Below are 24,840 nucleotides of genomic sequence, written 5' to 3' on the forward strand. Positions count from 1 at the left end.
AAACCAACCAAACAAACAAACAAACAAAAACAAAAACTCATCAAAAAGCATGGCTATGTCCCATTCCCAGTTTTCTGAGGAACCGCCTCAGGGGTACAGAGCTAAACAAAGAATTTTCACCTGTGGAATATCAAATGGCTGAGAAGCACCTAAAGAAATGTTCAACATCCTTACTCATCAGGGAAATGCAAATCAAAACAACCCTGACATTTCACCTAACACCAGTCAGAATGGCTAAGATCAAAAAGTCAGGAGAAAACAGGTGCTGGCGAGGATGTGGAGAAAGAGGAACACTCCTCCACTGCAGGTGGGATTGCAGGTTGGTACAACCACTCTGGAACCACCTAATTCAACTTTTTATGCTTATATTTTACATTGAGATGTATTTCTGTCTCCTACAAATGGCAACGATCTCCAGGAGGTGGCGGCAGTGAGCTACTAGGATGATCAGTCAGTTTTCAGAGGCAGTCTGGTCATTTTATCTTCATTCCCAGAATCAGCTGGCTACCCTTTTCGGTAGACAGGATGCTCACTGAAGTTGCCAGGAGTAAAGACTTCTGCTCCCCTAATTTTGCTCTATCTGTGCTACAGTGATCAGAGAGGATCATCTCAATTTACCCACAGGGGTTCTTTAGTTTCCCACGATTGACAATAGGATTCATTTCAATCATCTGAACCCACAGCCTGTAATGTATGAACAGGCAGATGCAGGTGCAGACTGCCCCATTATCTCTCCCTCTTCTGGCTGCTGTGGCTTAGATGATAGCAGTTTCTTGGGGATAGGAAGGCAGGATTTATTTATCTTATGTATATGAGTACACTGTTGCTGTCTTCAGACACACCAGAAGAGGAGGGCATCAGTTCCCATCACAGATGGTTGTGAGCCACCGGGTGGTTACAGGTATTTGAACTTAGGACCTCTGGAAGAGCAGTCAGTACTCTTAACGGGTGAGCAGTCTCTCCGGCCCACCTTCTTATACACAAAGTCCTCAGTTCTTGTCCACCTGATTAGGAAGGCAAGTTTCCTGATGGGCCCTGGGCCTTGTTTCAGGGTTCTCTCTGAATCATCGGTGGAATTGCAGTAAATGTTAAAGCAAACAAACAAAAATCCCCTGTAAATGCTGGGCTGCCTGTGCCCAGCGTATAAAACCTGAGGTGCCTGTGGACCCTGAGTGTTCTACCTCTATCACTTCAATCGCTTTAATACCTCTTTTGTTTGTTAGTGTTTTGTTTGTTAGGGTCTGCATATGGTCTAGAACTAACGGTGTAGCCTAGGTTGGCCTCAACCTCCCAAGTTCTGAGGTTATAAACATGAGCCACCACACCCGGCTGATAACTCCTCTTGAGTGCTCATAGTAACGGAATACACATACTTTAAAATATAAAGTACACCAGGAAGATCTAAGCAACAACTCGTGACAAATCGACACCTTTGCAATGAAATACATAACTGTAGTAAATCACATAGGTTACTGTCCTAAATGATTTCAGATGATGTTTAAGATAAAAAACACTCCATGGTTTTGCTTACAGCTAAATTTCTGTCGAGGTCCCCTCCTCTCAGATGACACTAGCTAGTGTCCAGTTGACATGAAAACTACCCAGGACACAGCGATCCCAGCAGACAGCACAATGTGCTCAGAACAGTTTCATTTAATTTCTCCATTTAATTGTCTGCCAACTCAGAAGTCTCTCGATCCTACACGCATGGGACAGTCCCTAGGCTATCTATTCTGGTTGTGGGACTACTTGTCTATACTTAAATAATTAACACATGTCAGCATATCTTTAGTTCATAGAGAGACTGAGTGTGGACTGCAGGGGAAGTTCTGTGAGTTTGAGACCAGCCTGGTCTACAGAGTGAGTTCCAGGGCAGCCAGGGCTATTACACAGAGATTCCCTGTCTTGGAAGGGGGAGAGAGAGAGAGAGAGAGAAGAGAGAGAGAGAGAGAGAGAGAGAGAGAGAGAGAGAGAGAGAGAGAGAGAGGGAGGGAGAGGGAGAGGGAGAGGGAGAGGGAGAGGGAGAGGGAGAGGGAGAGGGAGAGGGAGAGGGAGAGGGAGAGGGAGAGGGAGAGGGAGAGGGAGAGGGAGAGGGAGGGAGGGAGAGAGAATGGAAGGGAGGAAAGGAGGAGGATGGGAGGGAGAGAGACAGAGACAAAGAGACAGACAGACAGACAGACAGAAGACCACAGTGGACTGAGCCCACTACATTCATTTTCTTCTTGGTTCAGGCCGTTCTATGTTAACTTCATTTTCAAACAAAACTTAAAATCAACCTGAGAATCCACCCACCCTCTCTCCTTTAGAGGTATGCTCTTGTGTGGCCTGAGTCACATGTGGCCTGAGTCAGGGCATTTCAGTCTCTCCGACTGCCTGTGAATCAAGATGTAGAACTCCCAGTTCCATGTCCAGCCCCAAGTCTGCCTGCAGGCCGCCATGCTTCCCAGCGTGGTGACCATGGACTGAATGTCAGAACCTGTGAGCCACCCTTAATTCAATGTTGTCCTTCATAAGAGTTGATACAGTCATGGCGTCTCTTCACAGCAATGAAACCCTAACTAAGACAGCATTCTCTAATAAAGGCGATGTTTAAAATATGGCGACCAATAGTGGATTTCAATAAACAATAGTGAGACAACTGCTTAGTCATCTAGCAAAAAGGATTAAATTTTGTTTCATGAATCACATCATAGAGGAAGATAAAGTCCCCGAGGCTCAGTGATCTCAGTGATCTAAGTGTAAAAAGAGAAACCATGAGATTACAGGAAGAAAACTTGAGTAGTTCTATATTTACCTTGTTGCAGGGCTTGGGTTTCTGACACTGATTGGAAGGCAAGTTTTAGGCAAAGAACAGAAATGCTATGAGTAAAAACCATTTGCACAGCACAAATCGCTTACAGAGTCTGGGTCTCTGACCTACCAGATTGCCATTTACGATATAGATCAGAAGGTTCACTGTGCCTATTATAAAAAAAAAAAAAATTAGCAGTGGAAGTGGATGTGAGCAAATCATGTTCAGAGACACAGACATAGCCATTGATGTATAACAGCCCTCACATGTGACACACACAGCCGCTGATGTGTAACAGCCCTCACATGTGGCACACACAGATGCGGATGTATAACGGCCCTAACATGTGATACAGACAGACGCTGATGTATAACAGCCCTCACATGTGACACACACAGCCGCTGATGTGTAACAGCCCTCACATGTGACACACACAGCCGCTGATGTGTAACAGCCCTCACATGTGACACACACAGACGCTGATGTGTAACAGCCCTCACATGTGACACACACAGACGCTGATGTATAACAGCCCTAACATGTGATACACACAGCCGCTGATGTGTAACAGCCCTCACATGGGACACACACAGCCGCTGATGTGTAACAACAGCCCTCACATGTGATACACACAGCCATTGCTCTGTAATGGTCCTCACATGAGACACACACAGCCACTGATGTGTAACAGCCCTCATGTGTGACACACACAGCCGCTGCTCTGTAATGGCCCTCACATGTGACACACACAGCCACTGATATGTAACAGCCCTCACATGTGACACACACATCCGCTGCTCTGTAATGGCCCTCACATGTGACACACACAGCCACTGATGTGTAACAGCCCTCACATGTGACACACACAGCTGCTGCTCTGTAATGGCCTTCACATATGACACACACAGCTGCTGCTCTGTAATGGCCCTCACATGCTGGCATGTACTCTGTCCTCCTCTGTCCTTCTCTCAGTCCCCTTGTCTGCTTGCACTCAGGACTGCCTGCTCACCTGGCCCTCACCACCAGTCCTGTGCTCTGTACAGTCAGCAGTGGTGCCCCTCTCCACAGCAAGGTCTTGCTCATTGTCCAAGCCAGGTTTAAACTCCAGGTCTTTCTGCCTCCCCCGTACCTGAAAGGAAGGTTAACAAAGAAGAATTACTCCCACATAGTTGGTGAACAGCTGTGGGTTCATCACAGGAAGGAGGAGGAAGATGAGGGGAAGAGAGAAGGAGAAAGATGAGAAGAGGAGAGAGACGAGAGAAGAGAAAAAAGAGATGAGAAGAAGAGAGTCTAAGTCTTGCTCCCGTCTCTTGATTCCTCTGAGAAGACAATGTCCTGGAATCTTCTACTCAACATTGTTCTATGCCGCCTACTAAAGCAGTCATCCTGTGGGACAGGGGTGGTGGACTGCTCGCTCAAAACCTTGTGTGAGCCCCTAAGTCCACACCCTAGCACCTCACCAAACAAAACAAAATCTGATTTTGTGATTTGCTGTAGGAATTTTTTAATCCTCACCTGGGGTTTCAACCCCGACTTAGACCATTGAGTTCTAGAAAGAAGGATTAAATTTTGATTTAATTCAATTTTGATAAAAGACACACACAACCTTTATATTGACAATAAGCTTTAAACAGCACAAGAGCAGGGAAGACATCTGCCCTCTATGCTGTTAGAATCTACGTTCCTATCGATAACCCCGAGTTATCATTGCTATGTCTCATCTGGGCTGCTCTTAACACCAATCGGCCATGTTCTCTTTAACACACCCATAGCCCACAGCGTCTTCTTCCACTCTTCCTCTTCTTCTCCCCCTCGTGGTTCTCCTCCATCCCTGAGCCTTGGAATGTTAAACCCCACCTATGCCTCTTCTGCCCAGCGATTAGCTGTCGGCATCTTATTTAACAATCAGAGATAACTTGGGGGCAAGGTCACACAGTGTCACTTGTGCTAAGTGTAGACTCTCTCTGGGACAACCAGTTCTGGGGGGTGGGGGGCAATATTAGCATTAGAATATAAGCAGTATCAGGACACCACACAACAATCATTGCTAAACAGTACAGAATACTATGAATACCAAATGCATAATTTGGGATATAAAGGTTAATGAAAACACAGTCTACTTGTGTGGATGTCTTATGTTTGAGCAGAAGAAAACAAATGACTCTTAAATGTTTTCAGAACAGGACAAGAATTTAGGACTTTCAGAATGTTCCACCCCAAAAGAATTTGAGTTTCTACAAATGTGGACTGATGAAACAGATTTGACATTGCAGGACAGCGTCTGCCTCACCGAAGTGAGCAGAACTGCATAAATGTGTTTATATGATTCATCAGTCTTGTTCGAGAACACAACAGATATACCAGAGGGGAAAACAACAGGTTTGTGTAGCTTAGCTCAAGGTTTTGGAGGCCCGGGGGCATGTTGTTTACACTGGCTTAGCTCTTGCTCAGAGTCCTAAGACAACAAACACATGTTGTCACTTGGTGTGCTGGCTGCTTTTGTGTGTCAACTTGACACAGGCTGGAGTTATCACAGAGAAAGGAGCTTCAGTTGGGGAAGTACCTCCATGAGATCCAGCTGTGGGGCATTTTCTCTATTAGTGATCAAGGGGGGAGGGCACATTGCAGGCGGTGCCATCCCTGGGCTGGTATTCCTGGGTTCTATAAGAAAGCAGGCTGAGCAAGCCAGGGGAAGCAAGCCAGTAAGGAACATCCCTCCATGGCCTCTGCATCAGCTCCTGCTTCCTGACCTGCTTGAGTTCCAGTCCTGACCTCCTCTGTAATAACTAACCGGAGGAGCCAGGAAGACAGAGCTACTGTTGGGAGAAGTTTAAAAAAAAAGAAGCAAAAGCAAAAACAAAACAAACAAAACCAAACAAAATGGCCCCTTCTCCTCTTTTAATCTAAGTGAACATCAAGTGGAATATAGATCGGTTTTGAAGATACATTTGTTTTACAAGTGCTTTACTTGAATGTTTGTATGTGAACCACGTGCATCTCTGGTGCCTGTGGTTGTGTGAAAAGGGGCGTCAGCAGATACCCTCGAATTGGAGCTACGCGTGGCTGGAAACCACCATAGTGTTTCCAGGGATGTAGCCCAGGTCTTCAAGAGCAAGTGCTTCTTGCTCTCCTGAACCATCTTTCCAACATCTCAAGTGGAGTTTTAATGTAATGAAAACAACTTCGGCCAGGAGAGGCAAAGGCTTCACTTGGTGGAATGTTAGGGATTTACTGGTGGGTAGTTGCAGCACATGAGATGTGTTAGCCTTCTGCTGTGTGGGCAAAACAAGAAATGCAGTTGAGATGATCAGCTTAAAAGGAGGAAAGACTTACTTGGGCTCATGGTTTTAGAGGTTTTAATCTATGTGATAAGTCATTTCCCCACCAGTGAAATGAGCCAATTCAAGCCAAATTTAAAAATTATATATATTATACATATATGTATGTATATATATATACATACATACATATATAACATATATGTGTGTATACATACATATATACATACATATATATGGTTAACACACACACACACACACACACACACACAGAGGTTTACTGGGAAACTGCTCTCAGGAGAGTTCACTGGCCCCAAAGGAGACCCAGAAATGACCATGGTAAGGGAGAGATAGGAAAGGAGGAAGAGAAAGAGAAAGAAAGAGCTTGTGGCCAGAGAGGAGAGGCAGGGAGAAGGAGATGGAGAAGGAGAGAGAGAGTAAAGAGGCCAAAAACACCTGGATTATAGATGGAAGACTCTCTGGGGGAAGGGCAGCCCAGCCCCTGGACTAGAAAATTTGGGGTTGGGAGCAGGGACTGCCAGGTAGGGAACAGGGGATGCTGGGAAAACCTAGAGGCCAGGTCTGTTTTGGTGTGTCATCTATGCACCTCAGCCCCTTGTCCTGGGGTCTGAAAGCAAACCCCACAGTCAGCTGTGTTTGTCATCTGAGGTCTGAGGTTAGACAGAAAATACACTGACAGAAAGAAGCTGCTAACTTCACGGTAGCCGGGAAGCAAGGAATGGGGAGACAGGGGTTGGGGTCCTTGGAGCCGGCTCCCAGAGTCCACCTTTTACCCAGTGCTCCTTCTCCTAGGGTTCTAAGCCTTCAGGGCACTCCAGAATCTAACATAATGTAACCAGGGTCCTTGTGCTGAGAGAAAAGTGCCTTCTGAAACAAAGAGTTCAGAGTGGACTGTCCAGAAGGGCCAACAGATTATTTCCATAACGGCCAGTGTCTTAGCCAGTGTTCTGTTGCTGTGAAGAGACACCATGACCTTGGTTAGGCCTATCAAAATAAAGTGTTTAATCAAGGCTTGTTTACAGATTCAGAGGTCTTCTCCATTATCCTCCTCACGCAGTGCATGGTGACATGCAGGTGGACCTGGTATTGGGAGCTTCACATCTGGATCCACAGGCAGCAGGAGGGGAGAAACTCTGGGACTGTTTGGGCTTTTGAAACCCCAAAGCCTGTCCCCAGTGTCACACTTTCTCCAACTAGGCCACACTTCCTGATCCCTCTTAAGGTCACTCCCTGATGACAAAGCATTCACACACACACACACACACACACACACACACACACACACACACACACACACACGAAGCTGTGGGGGCCATTCTTATTCACACAGTCACAGCCAGACAGTAAACAGTCTCGGGCTTTTGTGGGCCTTATGTTTTCTATTGAAAGGACATAGTACTGATGCTTCAGGACAGAGACATAGACCAGACACAAATGAATAAGCCTAACCGTGTTACAATAAAACTTTATTTACAAAAGCAGGCTACACGGTGGTTTAGCCCATAAGGTGTAATTTGTCCAAGCAGCGTCTAGCCTGGAATTAACTTATATATGAATATTCTTTTGGATTTTCCAATGCCTTTGTTCTATTTTACCCCTAAGAAAATCTACTGCCACACCAGTAGAATCTGTATGATAAGTTCAACGGACTGAGGCATTAGACTTCAAAAGCAGGGGGTCTCCTGGAACCGGTTGTGGAACTCTCAGACAGAGAAAACATATTGAGCAGTAGTTCTCATGGCAATTTTTCTGTTTTGTTCTCTTTCATTCCTTTTCTTAGTTACAGGTTCCTGGTAGCCTAGACCATGATCTTAAGCAAGAATAATGGGTACGAAACCATCCCTTGAGATGGGGTCACTAACATGACCTTATCTCTGGGGAAACCAATGCTTTACTTTTTAAATCGTTTACAAAATTATTATGATAAATAAAAACTTTCCCAACAATAAAATTTCATATGGCTGCACGTGTGTCATTGTTGTTTGGTTTCGGTATATGGTAAAGAAAGCCTTAACTAGAAAGAATTGAAATAGTTTAAATTTATGCATTAAAGATTTATAAAAAAAATCAGACATTAGATGTTAAATAATAATTAACCATATGGGGCTAGAAAGTTGGCTCAGTCCTCTTGATGGTGTCCTTTGCCTTACAGAAACTCTGTAACCTTATGAGGTCCCATTTGTCAATTCTTGCTCTTAGAGCATACGCTATTGGTGTTCTGTTCAGAAACTTTCTCCCTGTACCGATGTCCTCAAGGGTCTTCCCCCGTTTCTTTTCTATTAGCTTCAGAGTGTCTGGCTTTATGTGGAGGTCCTTGATCCATTTGGATTTGAGCTTAGTACAAGGAGACAAGGATGGATCAATTTGCATTCTTCTGCATGCTGACCTCCAGTTGAACCAGCACCATTTGTTGAAAAGGCTATCTTTTTTCCATTGGATGTTTTCAGTCTCTTTGTCAAGGATCAAGTGGCCATAGGTGTGTGGGTTCATTTCTGGAACTTCAATCCTGTTCCATTGATCCTCCTGCCTGTCACTGTACCAATACCATGCAGTTTTTAACACTATTGCTCTGTAGTATTGCTTGAGGTCAGGGATACTGATTCCCCCAGATTTTCTTTTGTTGTTGAGAATAGTTTTAGCTATCCTGGGTTTTTTGTTGTTCCAGATGAATTTGATAATTGCTCTTTCTAACTCTGTGAAGAATTGAGTTGGGATTTTGATGGGTATTGCATTGAATCTGTATAGTGCTTTAGGCAAAATGGCCATTTTAACTATATTGATTCTACCGATCCATGAGCATGGGAGGTTTTCCCATTTTTTGAGGTCTTCTTCCATTTCCTTCTTCAGAGTCTTGAAGTTCTTGTCATACAGATCTTTCACATGTTTGGTAAGAGTCACCCCAAGATACTTTATACTGTTTGTGGCTATTGTGAAGGGGGTCATTTCCCTAATTTCTTTCTCAGCCTGCTTATCCTTTGAGTATAGGAAGGCCACTAATTTGCTGGAGTTGATTTTATAACCTGCCACTTTGCTGAAGTTGTTTATCAGCTGTAGGAGCTCTCTAGTGGAGTTCTTTGGGTCACTTAGGTAGACGATCATGTCGTCTGCAAATAATGATAGTTTGACTTCTTCCTTTCCAATTTGTATCCCTTTGACCTCCTTATGTTGTCGAATTGCCTGAGCTAGTACCTCAAGTACAATTTTGAAAAGATAAGGAGAAAGGGGGCAGCCTTGTCTGGTCCCTGATTTCAGTGGGATTGCTTCAAGTTTCTCTCCATTTAGTTTGATGCTGGCTACCGGTTTGCTGTATATTGCTTTTACTATGTTTAGGTATGGGCCTTGAATTCCTGTTCTCTCCAAGACTTTAAGCATGAAGGGATGCTGAATTTTGTCAAATGCTTTTTCAGCATCCAATGAAATGACCATGTGGTTTTGTTCTTTGAGTTTGTTTATGTAGTGGATTGTATTGATGCATTTCCATATGTTGAACAAACCCTGCATTCCCGGGATAAAGCCTACTTGATCATGGTGGATGATCGTTTTGATGTGTTCTTGGATTCGGTTGGCAAGAATTTTATTGAGTATTTTTGCATCTATGTTCATAAGGGTAATTGGTCTGAAGTTCTCTTTCTTTGTTGGATCTTTTTGTGGCTTTGGTCGGCAACCAACAAATTGGGAAAAGATCTTCACCAATCCTACATCAGATAGAGGGCTAATATCCAATATATATAAAGAACTCAAGAAGTTAGACTCCAGAAAACCGAACAACCCTATTAAAAATGGGGTACAGAGTTAAACAAAGAATTCTCACCTGAAGAACTTCGGATGGCAGAGAAGCATCTTAAAAAATGTTCAACTTCATTAGTCATTAGGGAAATGCAAATCAAAACAACCCTAAGATTTCATCTTACACCAGTCAGAATGGCTAAGATTAAAAATTCAGGAGACAGCAGGTGTTGGAGAGGGTGTGGAGAAAGAGGAACACTCCTCCACTGCTGGTGGGGTTGCAAATTGGCACAACCACTCTGGAAGGCAGTCTGGCGGTTCCTCCGAAAACTGGGCACCTCACTTCCAGAAGATCCTGCTATACAACTCCTGGGCCTATATCCAGAGGATTCCCCACCATGTAATAAGGATACATGCTCTACTATGTTCATAGCAGCCCTATTTATAATTGCCAGATGCTGGAAAGAACCCAGGTATCCCTCAACAGAAGAGTGGATGCAAAAAATGTGGTATATCTACACAATGGAGTACTATTCAGCCGTTAGAAACAATGAATTCATGAAATTCTTAGGCAAATGGATGGAGCTAGAGAACATCATACTAAGTGAGGTAACCCAGACTCAAAAGGTGAATCATGGTATGCACTCACTAATAAGTGGTTATTAACCTAGAAAACTGGAATACCCAAAACATAATCCACACATCAAATGAGGTACAAGAAGAAAGGAGGAGTGGCCCCTGGTTCTGGAAAGACTCAGTGAAACAGTATTCGGCAAAACCAGAACGGGGAAGTGGGAAGGGGTGGAGGGAGGACAAGGGAAGAGAAGGGGGCTTACGGGACTTTCGGAGAGTGGGGGGGCTAGAAAAGGGGAAATCATTTGAAATGTAAATAAATTATATCGAATAAAAAAAAAAAAAAAAAGAAAGAAAGAAAGTTGGCTCAGTGGTTAAGGGCACTGACCATAAAGATTTATGAACCGGTTCTCGGTTCTTGGGAATATGCCACTAGCCGTGGATGACCACCCTATTGTGCATTCATTTAGAACTGTTATATTTTGATGATATATATACACTCATTTATATATGTATATATATGGCTTTTTCGAGACAGACTTTCTCTATATAGCCCTGGCTGTCCTAGAAGTCACTCTGTAGATCAGGTTGGCCTTGAACTCAAAAATCTGTCTCCCTCTTCCTCCAAGTGCTAGGATTAAAGGCTTGCACCACCAGTGCTCGGCAATGATTTAGATTAACAATGATGTTACCTGTTCTGTTTGTGATTCACTGAACATGTAGTTTCAGAGTTGTAATGCTCGAATGATTTTTGTATTTTACTGTGTCAAATGATTTTTGTTGGTATTTGTGATTGTTTCACTAAATAAGGTTTCTTAGAGTTGCTATTGGTTTTTAATGTATAAAATCCCCTGCTTGAGAGCTACAAAATACACCAAGATTCAAACTGACTCTGTGGTTGTTTCTGTTTGTCACCGATGAATTCTTACCCACCTGAACATTGAAGATCCTCACCCGAGGGACTCCCATACCCGACTGGGGTGGTCTGTGACAATCTACAATGCTCAGTGATCAGCAAGAACTGGGTCCATTTCAGAGGTCCTCAAACTTGAGGATACTTTACAACCACTTATATGATTTGATAAATCAAGCATACCGAGGCTTCTTCCCAGAGTTTCTTGCTTTCTTGCTGCAGTGGGAATTTGTGTTTTTTATCGGTAGATAGAACACCCTCAAGTGTTTGAGATTTCTAATTTATTGGGTCTTCTGTGGACCAGGCAAACACTCTGCAGCCTTTCAGGGTTTCTGATTCAACTGAGGGACCCTAGGGTTTTCCAGTGCCACACCCTCCTTATAGCTTCCCTGCACCTCAGGTCAAGGCTAGGCCAAGTTCCATTCTCCATCTCCATTCTTGGAATGTACTGGACTGATAGTCACCTGATCCTCTGGAAAGTCCTAGACAGAGTTCAAATTCATGTCTTGCTTGCTAGCTAGTAGATTTAAAGGTCGATATGCTTAGCCAATACGTTTGAATTGTAACCTTGCTGATGTAACCTATACCCCTAAAAAGTATAAAAATTGCTTGTAATAGACATTTGGGAGGTTGCCTTCTTGTTATGCGCCTTGAGGGTTGACCCTGATGCTCTGGAAAATAAACCTCTTGCTTTTGCATCGATCTGCATTTCAAAATAACTACCACTAATGGAGGGGTGTGGTCTTACATAACAATTCAATGGTAGAACTGGGAACCTGGGTTTCTTAGTTTCCAGATGAGATTGCTGCTGGTGGCTCAAGGACAAGGATAGAATAAAGAGGAGGGAAGTGCCTCAGTATAATGCTACAGCAGTAACACACTGCATTCAAAATACTGTACAGCTGGAGAGAACACACTAGTAAGTCTGTTAAAATGTCAGGCTCGAGGATGGCTGGGAGAGGGGAAGGTGATTCCATGTCACGGGACAAAATGCTGTAGTTAGAAGCAGTGTCATTATCTTCTTCCAAAGTCAACCATTTCCTTTTGAAAACCAACTCAAAAAAAAAGTCATATTTCTTTAAATAGGACTGGGGTAAACTATTTACCTTTATTGAGAGATAAGCAATGTCAAAGAGAGATATTTTAATGAAAGGTTAGAGTACAAAAGTTACTTGAGATGGCCCAGGGTTACCCAGTGAGACCTTGTCTAAAAATTCTTGTAAAATAGTGAATATTCAATGTTCTGAAATTGACAAGATTCTCTGCATAATCTTGTCAGCTAAAAACGTTTCAAGTTACAGGGGAGGGGACAATGACAGGTGTGTAGATGCTATACTTCACCAGGAGCTATAGCCTGCGACTCCGACTCTGATGGAGACATGTTTGGGCTTGTACTCTGGCTACCTGCTCATTGCAGCTACCATATAATGGAGCTGCCAAAGACCAAGGGAAGGACATACTCGCCTATTCCTCAAAGACCACTGGGCTACGGACAGCCTAAATGGCCTTGGTCTTGGCTGCTGGAGGACTCCTAGTATGCATTTTTTTTCTGCTACCATTGCCTTATAAGTTTTTTTTTTATTTTTTATTTTTATTTATTTATTTATTTTTGTTTTTGTTTTGTTTTTTCGAGACAGGGTTTCTCTGTGTAGCCCTGACTGTCCTGGAACTCACTCTGTAGACCAGGCTGGCCTTGAACTCAGAAATCCACCTGCCTCTGCCTCCCAAGTGCTGGGATTACAGGCATGTACCACCACTGCCCAGCACCTTATAAGTTTAAAGGATGGAAGTTTGCCTGCCAACATGGGAGGGGGTGAAGAATATTTAAGTGTTTCATATGGCGGTGGGTCTAGGGGATCCTATGACAGACTTTCAAGAATTCTTTCAACAGCAGAGGGATAGCTGCTGTCTCGCCTCCTCCCTCCACCCCTCCCCCCACACCATCTTCTTCCCTGAAGACTTCCTGGGATGTTAAGGGACATCTTTACTTTGTTGATGCAAGGATGCTGGGAAGGCTTACTAAGTGACCCCTGTAGGACTTCTACCCTATTAACCAACTAGAGTCTGACATTCCAATTTAATTTCATGATTTTAGCCCAAGGCATGTTAACATTTAAAAAAAGTAATGATGAATTATTTTGTTGTTGGCATAGTATTTTTAATAAAACCCTGTAATTTTGTATGTTGTGATATTCTGTAGGGGTGGAGAACTCTATGGATTTAGTTAACTAAACCATTTCTCTCATCTTGAATCTCTGCAAATATAAGTTGACTTTGTCAGTTCGGGCTGCTGGAAAAACTACTTGCTTGTGCCCACATATAATAAGAAGTCACTAGCTCTCTGGACTTTCCTTCTAAAAGACATGAGTTCTACTCATGAGTATGCCTCTCTAAGAGATAATCACTATCCTGAAGTAGCAACTGGAAATATCATTACATTACCATGGGAATTCCATAGATACTTGTGGGGGACACAGGTGTTCAGTTGATTGCAGTAATCTCGTCTTGTTTGTTGGTTGTTGTGTATTCTCTAGTACCTGAAGCATAATGTCTGTTACACAACAAACTTCAGCAAATGTTTATCAAATACACAGATTCATAAACAGCCATGACTCTGTTCTGTTCTAACTAACTTCAAGAATGTTAAAATTCACTGGGCAGTGGTGGCGCACAACTGTAATCCTAGCACTCTGGGAGGCAGAGGCAGGTGGATTTCTGAGTTCGAGGCTACCCTAGTCTACAAAGTGAGTTCCAGGACAGCCAGGGCTATACAGAGAAACCCTGTCTCAAAAAAACCAAATCCCCTCCCCAAAAAAAAGAATGTTAAAATTCTATGCTCTAAAACACAAAAAACTTTTGATGTCTGATTTTCTGATCTGGGATCTGGATTTCAAATCTTTAGTCTCTAGATGTTTTATTTATTCCAAGGGAAAGTCACAAAGCCTTTGTTTTATTCAATTTCCAAATGAACTTTAAAAATCCTATTATAGCCAGCTGTAGTAGCACACATCTTTAATCCTAGTACTTTGAAAGCAGAGGTAGGTGATCTCTAAAAATTCAAGGCCAGTCTGGTCTATACAGAGAATTCTAGGAGAGCCAGAGATATGTAAGGAGGCCTGACTTAAAACATATCATATTATTTTCATTGATTTCACCGGTCTTTTAGCTTCTCACTTGTCACTATGTTTTCTTTTTAAAGATTTTTATTATTTATTATATGTAAGTACACTGTAGCTATCTTCAGACACTCCCAGAAGAGGGCATCAGATCCCATTACAGATGATTGTAAGCCACCATGTGGTTGCTGGAATTTGAACTCAGGACCTTCAGAAGAGCAGTCAGTGAGCCATCTCTCTAGCGCATCATTATCTTGTAGAAAGAATATGTTGTGTGTTGCATGGATACCTCACCTGTGAACTAAAAAGCCTATGGCCTGTAGCTTTTGCAGGAAATATGGGTGGGAATCAAGTAGAGAGAAAGGATTCTGGGAGAGAGCCAGGAGGGAGATTTGCCAGGAAGATGTGTTGAGACAGACAAGATACCACAGGTAACCAGCATGTGGCAGAATGTAGCTAGGATAAATGAGACATTTTAAGTTATATCTAGTCAGAGAGGAGCCTAGCTATATGGCCAAGGTATTTGTAAATATATTTTGAGTCTGTATCTTATTTCTGGGAGCAAGGGGGTGAGAGGAAGAACCAGGAAAATTTTTGCCAATGGCACTTTACCCAGAAACTCCATCCACCCACCCGCCCCCACCCCCAATTACGTTAGCTTGGGTGTAGACTGTTGGTCAGACATGCCTCACTTCGGTCCAGAAAAGGCCAGTATTCCTGCCTACGCTCTTTCTCCCTTTTTCCAAGTAGTAAAAACTAACAATGAAATCATCTATAACCTTATTTGTATCATGGATGGCTCCCCCCTTTTTTTTAGATTCATTTATTTTATTTATATGAGCACACTGTAGCTGTCTTCAGACATACCAGAAGAGGGCATCGGGTCCCACTACAGATGGTTGTGAGCCACCATGTGGTTACTGGGATTTGAACTCAGGACCTCTGAAAGAGCAGTCAGTACTCTTAACCGCTGAACCATCTCTCCCGTCCCCCTTGGATTCTTTAGAACATTGAAGAAGGTGACACGTCGTGTCTCAGAATAGTATCTTAAGACACACAGTTACTTTAAAGGGAAGAAATTACATTAACTTTATGAAAACACTGAGCGAGTGTATTGACTGCTATCTTTTGCTGTGAAAAAATAACATGACCAAGGCTTGTGATTCCAGAGGGATAACACTCTATCCTGGCAGGAAGTCACAGCAGCCTGTGGCAGGCATGGTAGCAGGAGCAGGGAACTGAGAGATGGTATCTTCGAGGGCAAGCCGGATACAGTGACACACGGCAACAACCACACGACTACAACTCTCAAAGCCAGAAGGAATGTACTTTCCCAGCAAGGATGCACCACCTTCCCAATCATTGCCACTGTACTGCCTGGCTCTGTTTGTCTCCTTGACGCAAGCTAGAATGATCTGAAAGAAAAGAACCTCAAGTTTAGAAAATGCCTCCATAAGATCCAGTTGTAAGGCGTTTTCTTAAAACATGATTGGGGTGGTGCCAGCCCATTGTGGGTGGTGCCCTCTCTGGGCTGTTCCTGGGTTTTATAAGAAAGCAGGCTGAGCAAGCCAGGAGGAGCAAGCCAGTAAGCAGCACCCCTCCATGGCCTCTGCATCAGCTCCTGTCTCCAGGTTCCTGTCCTGTCCTGACTTCCTCCCATGATGGGCTGTGATTCAGACGTGTAAGCTAAATAAACCCTTTACTCCCCAACTTGCTTTTTGGTCATGGTGTTTCGTTGTAGCAATGGAAAGCCTAAGATAATAACTAACTTGGAACCAAGTGTTCGAATATTCGAGGCTATGGAGGGAGCATTTCTTCTTTAGAGTGTCACAGTAAGTTAGTGATATAACATGCCGTGCTTTGTAGCCTCATCACAAATTACTCCCCAAACACAGCAGCTTACTATCTCCTAGTTTCTGTGGATAAAGAATCTAAAACCAGCCTACCTAGGTAGTTTTGGATAGAAACTCTCACTCATTGTTTTTTTGTTTTGCTTTGGTTTTTGGTTTTTTGGATTTGGTTTTTTTGAGACAGGTTTCCTCTGTTTAGCACTGGCTGTCCTGGAAAACTCACTCTGTAGATGAGGCTGGCCTCGAACTCAGAAATCTGCTTGCCTCTGGCTCCCAGAATGCTGGGATTACAGGCGTGCACCACCACCGCCCGGCCTCGCTCAGTGTTAATGAAGAAGACAAACAGTTGTTCAATCATCTGGAGGTTTGATGGAGAGAAAGCTATCAGCGGGCCTAAGTTCTCTGTCATTTTGAGCTATCCACAGACTTGCCCTGTGACAGGGCAGCTGACCTCCCCAGTACCAGTGCAAGTGTTCTAGGTGCGGGCACAGAACCCACAGAATTTTAAAATCTTACCTGTAAAATAGCATCTAGTCACTTCTGCGATGTTGTGTACACTGGACGGGGATACACAAACCCGTGAGTGCAGGGAGCTGAAATGACAGGTTCTCTCTTTAGGGCTGCTGTCCAGAAAGTGACTATGATGTAGGCGTGCAAATGAGATCTAGAAGCTGCTCTGGTAATAAACACGAGGAAAGAGGCTAACCATTGGGACCCAGCGTGTCTAGGTGGTTAAGGGAACTTGCTGTTCTTCCGGAGGTCCTGAGTTTGGTTCCCAGCACCCACAGTGCCCAACTCACAACTGCCTGTAACTCCAGCTCCAGTGGATCTGACGCTGCCTCTGCAGGGATCCCACTCCACCCCCAGCCACGCACCCACAGGTGCCACACGCCTGCACAGGCAGTCACGCACAGGCAGACATGCACAGGCAGACATGCACAGGCAGACCCACACAGGCAGACACACACAGTCAGACATGCAAAGGCAGACACGCATATACATATGGATGAACAAATGCTAAGCATGTGTTATTTTAAAAAGGACCCAATTAACTCTTTTTAGTTCATTTTCTTTTTTGTTTTTGTTTTATTTCATGTGAAGTAGAGGAGGTCTTTCTTGGTAGCCTAGGCTAGCCTGGAGCTTGTGTAGGCAAAGCAAACTTTAAACTCTTGGCAATCTTCCTGGCTCATCCTCTCAAGGGCCGGAACTACAGAACTGTCCTATCAAGGCTGTCTCTCTCTTTTGCCTTTTTTTTTTTTAAAAGGATTTACTTAAGCTGGGCGGTAGTGGCACATGCCTTTAATCCTAGTACTTAGGAGGCAGAGGCAAGAGGATTTCTGAGTTCGAGGCCAGTCTGGTCTATAGAGTGAGTTCCAGGACAGCCAGGGCTACACAGCAAAACCCTGTCTCAAAAAAACAAACACAAAAAGATTTGTTTATTTATTATATGTAAGTACACTGTAGTTGTCTTCAGACACACCAGAAGAGGGTGTGTTGTGAGCTACCATGTGGGTGCTGGGATTTGAACTCAGGACCTTTGGGGGAGCAGTCAGTGCTCTTAACCACTGAGCCATTTCTCCAGCACTTTCTTTTGCTTTTTGATACAGGGACCTCAGTATGTAACATAGGCTAGTACTAAACTCATGATCTTCCTTCTTCAGCCTCTTAAGGGCCGGAATTGCATGTGTGCACAATGAAATAATGCATTATAAATAATTCTGATGTAGAACTGTAAATACAGTGATTATTTATTTATTAAAACATCTGGGTCCAGGCAGTGTTCGTGCACACCTTTGATCCCAGATTTGAGACACTTGCAGAAGCAAGCAGATCTGAGTTCCAGGCCAGCCTGGTCTATAGAGTGAGTTCCAAAACAGCCAGTACTAAACAAAGAAATATTCTTAGAAAAAAAAATCCAGGCGTGGTGTTGCACACCTGTAATCCCAGCACTGGGGAGGCGGAGGCGGGCAGATTTATGAGTTCAAGGCCAGCCTGGTCTACAGAGTGAGTTCCAGGACAGGCCAGGACTACACAGAGAAACCCTGTCTCAGGAAAAAAACAAAAAAAACAAAAAAAAAACCTCAAAAAAACCCTTGCCCCCAAACCCAAATACATTTTGACTTTGGGGCTGGAATGTGGCTTGCTTGGTAGGGTGCTGCCCTACTGTGTGTGACACTTTGGGTCTGAATCCCCGCCACATAAAACTATTATTCCCAGTGCTCTGAAGGTGAAGATTGAAGTATACCTTCAAGGTCAGCTTCAACTACAAACTAGAGACTAGCCTGGGCTATATCTAAAAAGATTGTCTTCTACTTGTTAGCGTCACAAATATTGCTAATATTTCCGTGTATCTCTGCCTAGAATCATAATTAAGACACGTCACAAATTTCAGCTTGTTACCCAGGATGCAACTTTGTCAACACAAACACTGATAACATGCCATGGACTTTTTAACCCTGTCCATGGACTCTGTGAGATGATGGATCACAAGATGGCTTAGGGTACAAAACCACTATGTGAAGAAAATATATATCTACCTAATACAAGCACCTTCAAGTGACTGAGCCATTATTCCACACGGATAATATATGTGTTTGTTATTATCAGACTTCCCTAATACTGTGTATATTTACTAATTGATTAGTATCTCGTCACTATTGACTTTGATAGTAGTCCCCTCCCCTTGTGTCTATGTGTACATGTATGTTGATACAGAGTCTTGTTGTGTAGCATAAGTAGAACTTTCACTAGATCCTCCTGCCTCAGCTTTTGCAGTGCTGGAATCACAGACATGAGTCACCAAACTTGGATTATGAAGCATACCATGCCACCAGTAGGCAATGAGCTGGTCTTAATTTAGATCCAAGACACATGGGAACTAAATTATGTTTCTCCCGGCGACTTTAAGGTTTTGCTTCAGTTTTTCAGTGTATGTGCCAGACAGTTGCCAGCTGGATTCCTGTAAGTAAATCATAAACGACCGAAATTAAGTAGGACAAATATTAGGCATGTGAACGGACTTGTTTTCCAACGATGAGCATTTCGTCTTGCAGCCAACGAGGTGATCCATGCACCACTTCCGTGATCTCTTCCTGAGTGGGAACAAATGCACAGAATTTGGCTTGCTGGGGAAGCTGTCAGATTGGGGGCACTGGTTAAAAAAGCAACAACTCCTTTTTAGTCTTGAGGTCCCACTGCAGCGGCTGGCTGTCCAAGGTGGCAGTGCCTCCTCTCTAACCTCCCTAAGCAGCTCAGCCACAGAGCCTCAGCCAGCCAGGATGGTCTTTCCATTCTAATCCAAGGACCCGATGCAGGGAAGAGGGGGTGAAAAAACCCATCAATCCCTGAGCTTCCCACAAGCCCCACCAATCATTGAACAGGACGTCCCACCAATCCCTCACTCTGGAGATCTCTGCCCTGAAAAGTTCAGCCTCCTAAGAAACCCTATCTAAGCCTCGTCCTTTGTCCAGTTCCCTGTTGTCCACTCAGGGGAGCAGAGGCAGCCACTCATGCTGGATTCATCCCTTTTCCTCCTGGATCTGTCTCCCCAACAAATCTCTTTTATGAGATTTGCCGCCTAGCTAGCATGACTTTCTCACTGGAAGAAACCAAGAATCAAGGAAGGAGCTGAGCTCTGAGCTCCACTGGGGATACCCTCCCTGGGAGCTGAGGCACCTCTTGCTGAAGATGCTTCCTCTCAGAGCCCTGTGGTTCCTGGGCACTGTAGTCCTGGGATACTTTTCCATCGCAGCAGGAAGACATACTGCAAAGTCACACTTTTCTTTTGTGTATTAAGAGAACAGTAACACTGGCTGGTGGGAGAATTCAGTTGGCTGGGTGTGTACCTAGCGTATACAAAATCCTGGGTTCAATCTCTAGTACTAAGAAGGTGTGGCAGGCGTGGCACTCAGAGCCATGTTGGTCTCCACAGTGAGTTCCAGGCTAGAATGCAATACAAGAAAAGTCTCAAAAATGAATCACTGTACACACAGTACAAAAAAGGTTGAAATTTAAAAAAAAAAGTCTTCAGTGGAATTAAAATATTGATGAGCCAGATACTAACACAACAAATTTTATTATTGAGGTTTTTGGTTTTTGTTTTTGTTTTTGTTTTTGTTTTTTTTAAACAGGGTCTCACTGTCAGCTCTGACTGTCCTGGAACTCACTATGTAGACCAGGCTGGCCTCAAATTCAGAGATCACTCTGCCTCTGCCTCTGCCTCCTAAGTTCTGGCATTATAGCTTTGAGTGGGTTTACAATTAGTTTTTTAACCCTGCTTTCAATCCTGAAAATGTTTCATCCACAAAACAGATAATAATCACATTTCCCTGGTGATCGTGTATGTAACAAAACAATGTTGATAAATGGCTTGCACATTATTCCAGTTTTTTGGTTTGTTTGTTTGGTCGTTTATTCAAGACAGTATTTCTCTGTGTAGCCCTGGCTGTCCTAGAACTTGCTCTGTAGACCAGGCAGGCCTTGAATTCACAGAGATCCCTCTGTCTCTGCCTCTTGAGAACTAAAGAACTAAAGATGTGTGACACTGCAGATCAGCCTGCTGCCCCTCAGCAGACTGCTACTCCTGGGAACACAGCCAGTCTCACCTGATTTCCCATTCCCAGCGCACTCTTAAACACTCTTAAAGTGGCTGTTTACACCACTTCCTTGAGGTGCTGGGGAATGGAGTTGCTGACCAAGTTCAGCATCTTGGACCTGAGCTCCAGCCTGCAATGCACCAGCTCCCTAGAGGAAAGCCATGAGGCTTGGGCACAATGCAGAGATAGATGCTGTCAGGCAGCTACTGGAGTTCAAGGTGGAGGTGGTTGTGGGTGAAAGCGGTGTTGGTGAAAAAGCTCTCAGGATCCCGATGACTCACCACTGCTTCCTCAAAGACCACGAGCCCACTATCCAGGATTCCTACTGGAAAGAAGCAGCCCTGGACGACGGCGGAGGCTACATTCTAAATGTGCTGGATACAGCTGGCCAGGATACCGGGCGGGCTCTGCAGGACCGTGCTTGGCAGTGGGTGATGGCCTGCTGGGCGTCTTTGCTCTTGATGACCCCTCGTCACTAGACCAGCTGCAGCAGATATGGTCCAAGTGGAAGCCTCACTGCAGCCTCTGGTGCTAGACCTGGTGAGCACTGCTGGAGATGCTCATGGTGCCGCAGCCACTGCAGTCCTTGCTCCCAAGCTATGATTCCCCTTAGTGAAGACCTCAGCCAAGAGGCAGCTAAGTGTGGGAAGCCTTTGCCCTCGTGACCGTGAGATTCAGAGGGCCAGGAGGCTGGGGCTGTGTCAAGCAGGAAGATTAGACGCTACAAAACCATCTGTAGCTATGGCTGCTCTGTAGCCTGACGATCTTAGTTAAGTCAATTGACCCTTGTCTCCTGTCAAGGTGACAGTTCTCTTGTCATAAGATTTCCCCACCCACCCACCCACCCACCAAGTAAGTTTCCACGGACATTTTTTTTTATTGTCATTTGGTGAGGAGTGTCCCTTGTTGGCTGTGTTCTGTGAAACTCTATGCAAAATTAAATAAACGTTCTCAGCATTCAAAGCTAAAAAAAAAAAAAAAAAAAAAAAAAGATGTGTGACACCACCACCTGGCTATGTATGCCCTTTATGTTCAGAAATTTTCACCTTTAACTATTTTCAAGGCTATAGATGAGTTCATAATTTTCTGATTATTCTGTTAAGATGACTTTTCCACACTTTTATATTTATTCCCATGGTTCATGGAGTTTTTCTTTGCTTGTTTTTAGTCTTTTATTTCTTCTTTAAGTAATACCAATGGATTATGAATTAATTGGGGAAGTTTTCCACATTTTAACTTACATTGAAAATTTGTCTTAATTTAAGAAAAAACATAAACTGAAGCACACCCCTGGTTTGTTTCCTTCCCTGGCTAACCTACTATTTGCTGTTTAGGTCAGGCTGTCTTTGAGGTCATGGAAGTGTGCCTGAGGCAGGATACACTGTGCTTCTCTAGAACAGAGGTGATGGAACATACTGCAGTGCTCAGAGATGTCATAACAATAAAGCGTGTGGCCCGAGACCTTACCACACACTTTCACTTCTTGTGCACCCTTCTGCAAATGCATGTGTCTCCTACTACCATGACCTAGATCTGGGAGCTGGTTTTCCCCGACCCAGAATTAAGTAGCTGTAATGGGGGGTTGTGTAGACTTTAACCTTCCTTCCTCCAGCTAGTTCTTGCTGCCTCAGCCAGCAGTGCATGCTCAGGCAGTCCTGCTTCTCTCCCACCCTTTGTTCTAGGAGTTACACTCATCCCTGCAAGCTAGATTTTGAGTTTCTTTCTTTCTTTCTTTTTTTTAAAGATTTATTTATTTTTATGTATGAGTACACTGTTGCTGTCTTCAGACACACCAGGAGTGGGCATCAGATCTCATTACAGATGGCTGTGAGCCACCATGTGGTTGCTGGGAATTGAACTCAGGACCTCTGGAAGAGCAGTCAGTGCTCTTAACCTCTGAGCCATCTCTCCAATGCCGATTTTGAGTTTCAAAAGCAGACATGTTTGTTTTGTTTTCTAACCCTCTTGTGATAGCTAGTCTTGGTTGTCAACTTGACTACATCTGGACTTAAATTAAAAACAGAGGGCACAGCACTGAGGAACTGCTTAGTTTGACGTAGGAAGATCCACTTGTAACCCAAATCTTGAGGTAGGAAAACACATGCCTTTAAATCGGGTCATACCTTCTTCTGAGCCTTGATAAGGACTCGGAAGAGGGAAGCTTTTGCTCGTTGCCTGCTTTCTTTGCTTTGCTGGCAAGCCCGTTCCTTCCCTGGCATTACAGCCCACTCTTTCAGGATTCCAGCATCTACTGAAGACCAGCTGAGACATCCAGCCTTGTGGACTGACCAAGTTCTGGATTCTGGGACTTTCTGTTCATAGCCAGTCATTGCTGAACTAGGCAGACCACAGCCTGTAAGCCATTCTAATAAATTACTATATATAAAAATATATATAAATAAAAATATATATTCCATATATATGGGAATATATGTATACATACATATATACATGACTGTACATACTGACACATAGATTCATTTAAAAAGTTCTGCTACTCTAGCTAACCCTAGTGCATGTCTAACATACAGATGACAGGTCTTAGTGAATCACTGTTTCTCGAGTATTTATGCTAACCCCTATAGATTTTGTCTCTAAGTGTGTGGAGAGAGATTGACACACACACATTTCTATGCTGGGGAGTGAATCTAGGGCCTAGAACATGTTGGGTGTGTGCTCTACCACTGAGTCATTTTCCTAGCCTGGTGACCTTTTATGTTTTGTTTTTTTTTTCGAGACAGGGTTTCTCTGTGTAGCCCTGGCTGTCCTGGAACTCACTCTGTAGACCAGGCTGGCCTCGAACTCAGAAATCTGCCTGCCTCTGCCTCCCAAGTGCTGGGATTAAAGGCATGTACCACCGGCCCTGATGGCCTTTTGTAAATTATAGGATTATTCTCATAAGGTCAATCTTGAGGTGTATCATATTCTAAGAAAAATTATTAGGTTTTGTTAATATTTGTGGTCACTTCATGGGCTAGGCTGATAAATTTTAGAGACAGGGTCTTATGGAACTCAGGTTATCTACAAACTTGTGTAGTTGGTGTACAGACACTAAAAACAAAAATTCACTAACTGATTAGTTATAAAACATTACTGCAAAATTCTTTGGTATAGTAGTAAGGTTGGCAACTTTACAATCTATATTTCTCCTTGGAACTTTTTCTATGTTTAGGAAATGCCCAAATTTCCATTTGGATCTTTCCACTTATGATAATTTATTGTGGCATTTCAGGTTTTGAAAAATCAAATAAAATGAATATCTATTAAACAAGAACCTTGAACCTCAAAGGAATCTAGTTCATCCTTTATTTCTTTAAAAAAATCATTCACTTGGCCTTGTTGGACATCAAAGGGAGGAGAGGCCCTTGGTCCTGGAAAGCCTTGATGCTGCAGTGTGGGGGAATGCTGGAACAGGGAAGCAGGAGAGGGCTGATTGGGGAACAGGGAGAGGGGAGATGGATTATGAGAGTTTTGGGGACAGGGAACCAAGAAAGGGGACATTTGAAATGTAAATAAAGAATATATCTAATAAAAAAAAGTAAAAAAAAAAAAAGAACTACTTGTGCAGTTCTGGCACAAATGATATGGGAGTAACTAATCCCCTTTTAATTGGAACTAAGGTCCACCCCTATATCTGACTGTTAAAGTTTCTAAAAACCTGAAACTAGACAAGTCATAAGTCTTGGCAGAAAAAAAAATCACTTACTTGCATAAGTGTATGGAGTGGTTACATGCTGTAACTCCCTGTAGAGGTTAGAGGACAACCTTTAGGCATCTGTTCTTTCCTTCTGCTGTGAAGTTTTCACCAGAGAAGTCTGCTTGGACATGGGTTTAAAGTAATGCAAAGCCTATTAGCTGTCTGGGTGTTCCAGATCCGAGTGTGCAGTCCTTAGTCTTTCTCACGGTGAGCTTTTAGGCACAAAAACCATGTTCTCGGTTGACATACTTCATTTAACAAAAGCAGTTAACTAGAAGTG

At 43.5% G+C, this 24,840-nt stretch overlaps 1 pseudogene; it reads left to right on the plus strand.

Annotated features, from left to right (window-relative positions):
• The first annotated feature begins 20,948 nt into the window (after window positions 1-20,948).
• LOC127674143 (GTPase ERas-like) lies at window positions 20,949-21,624 on the plus strand (annotated as a pseudogene).
• Window positions 21,625-24,840: the final 3,216 nt, after the last annotated feature.

Source organism: Apodemus sylvaticus, chromosome 23 (assembly GCF_947179515.1).
Source record: "Apodemus sylvaticus chromosome 23, mApoSyl1.1, whole genome shotgun sequence".
Lineage (NCBI taxonomy): Eukaryota > Metazoa > Chordata > Mammalia > Rodentia > Muridae > Apodemus > Apodemus sylvaticus.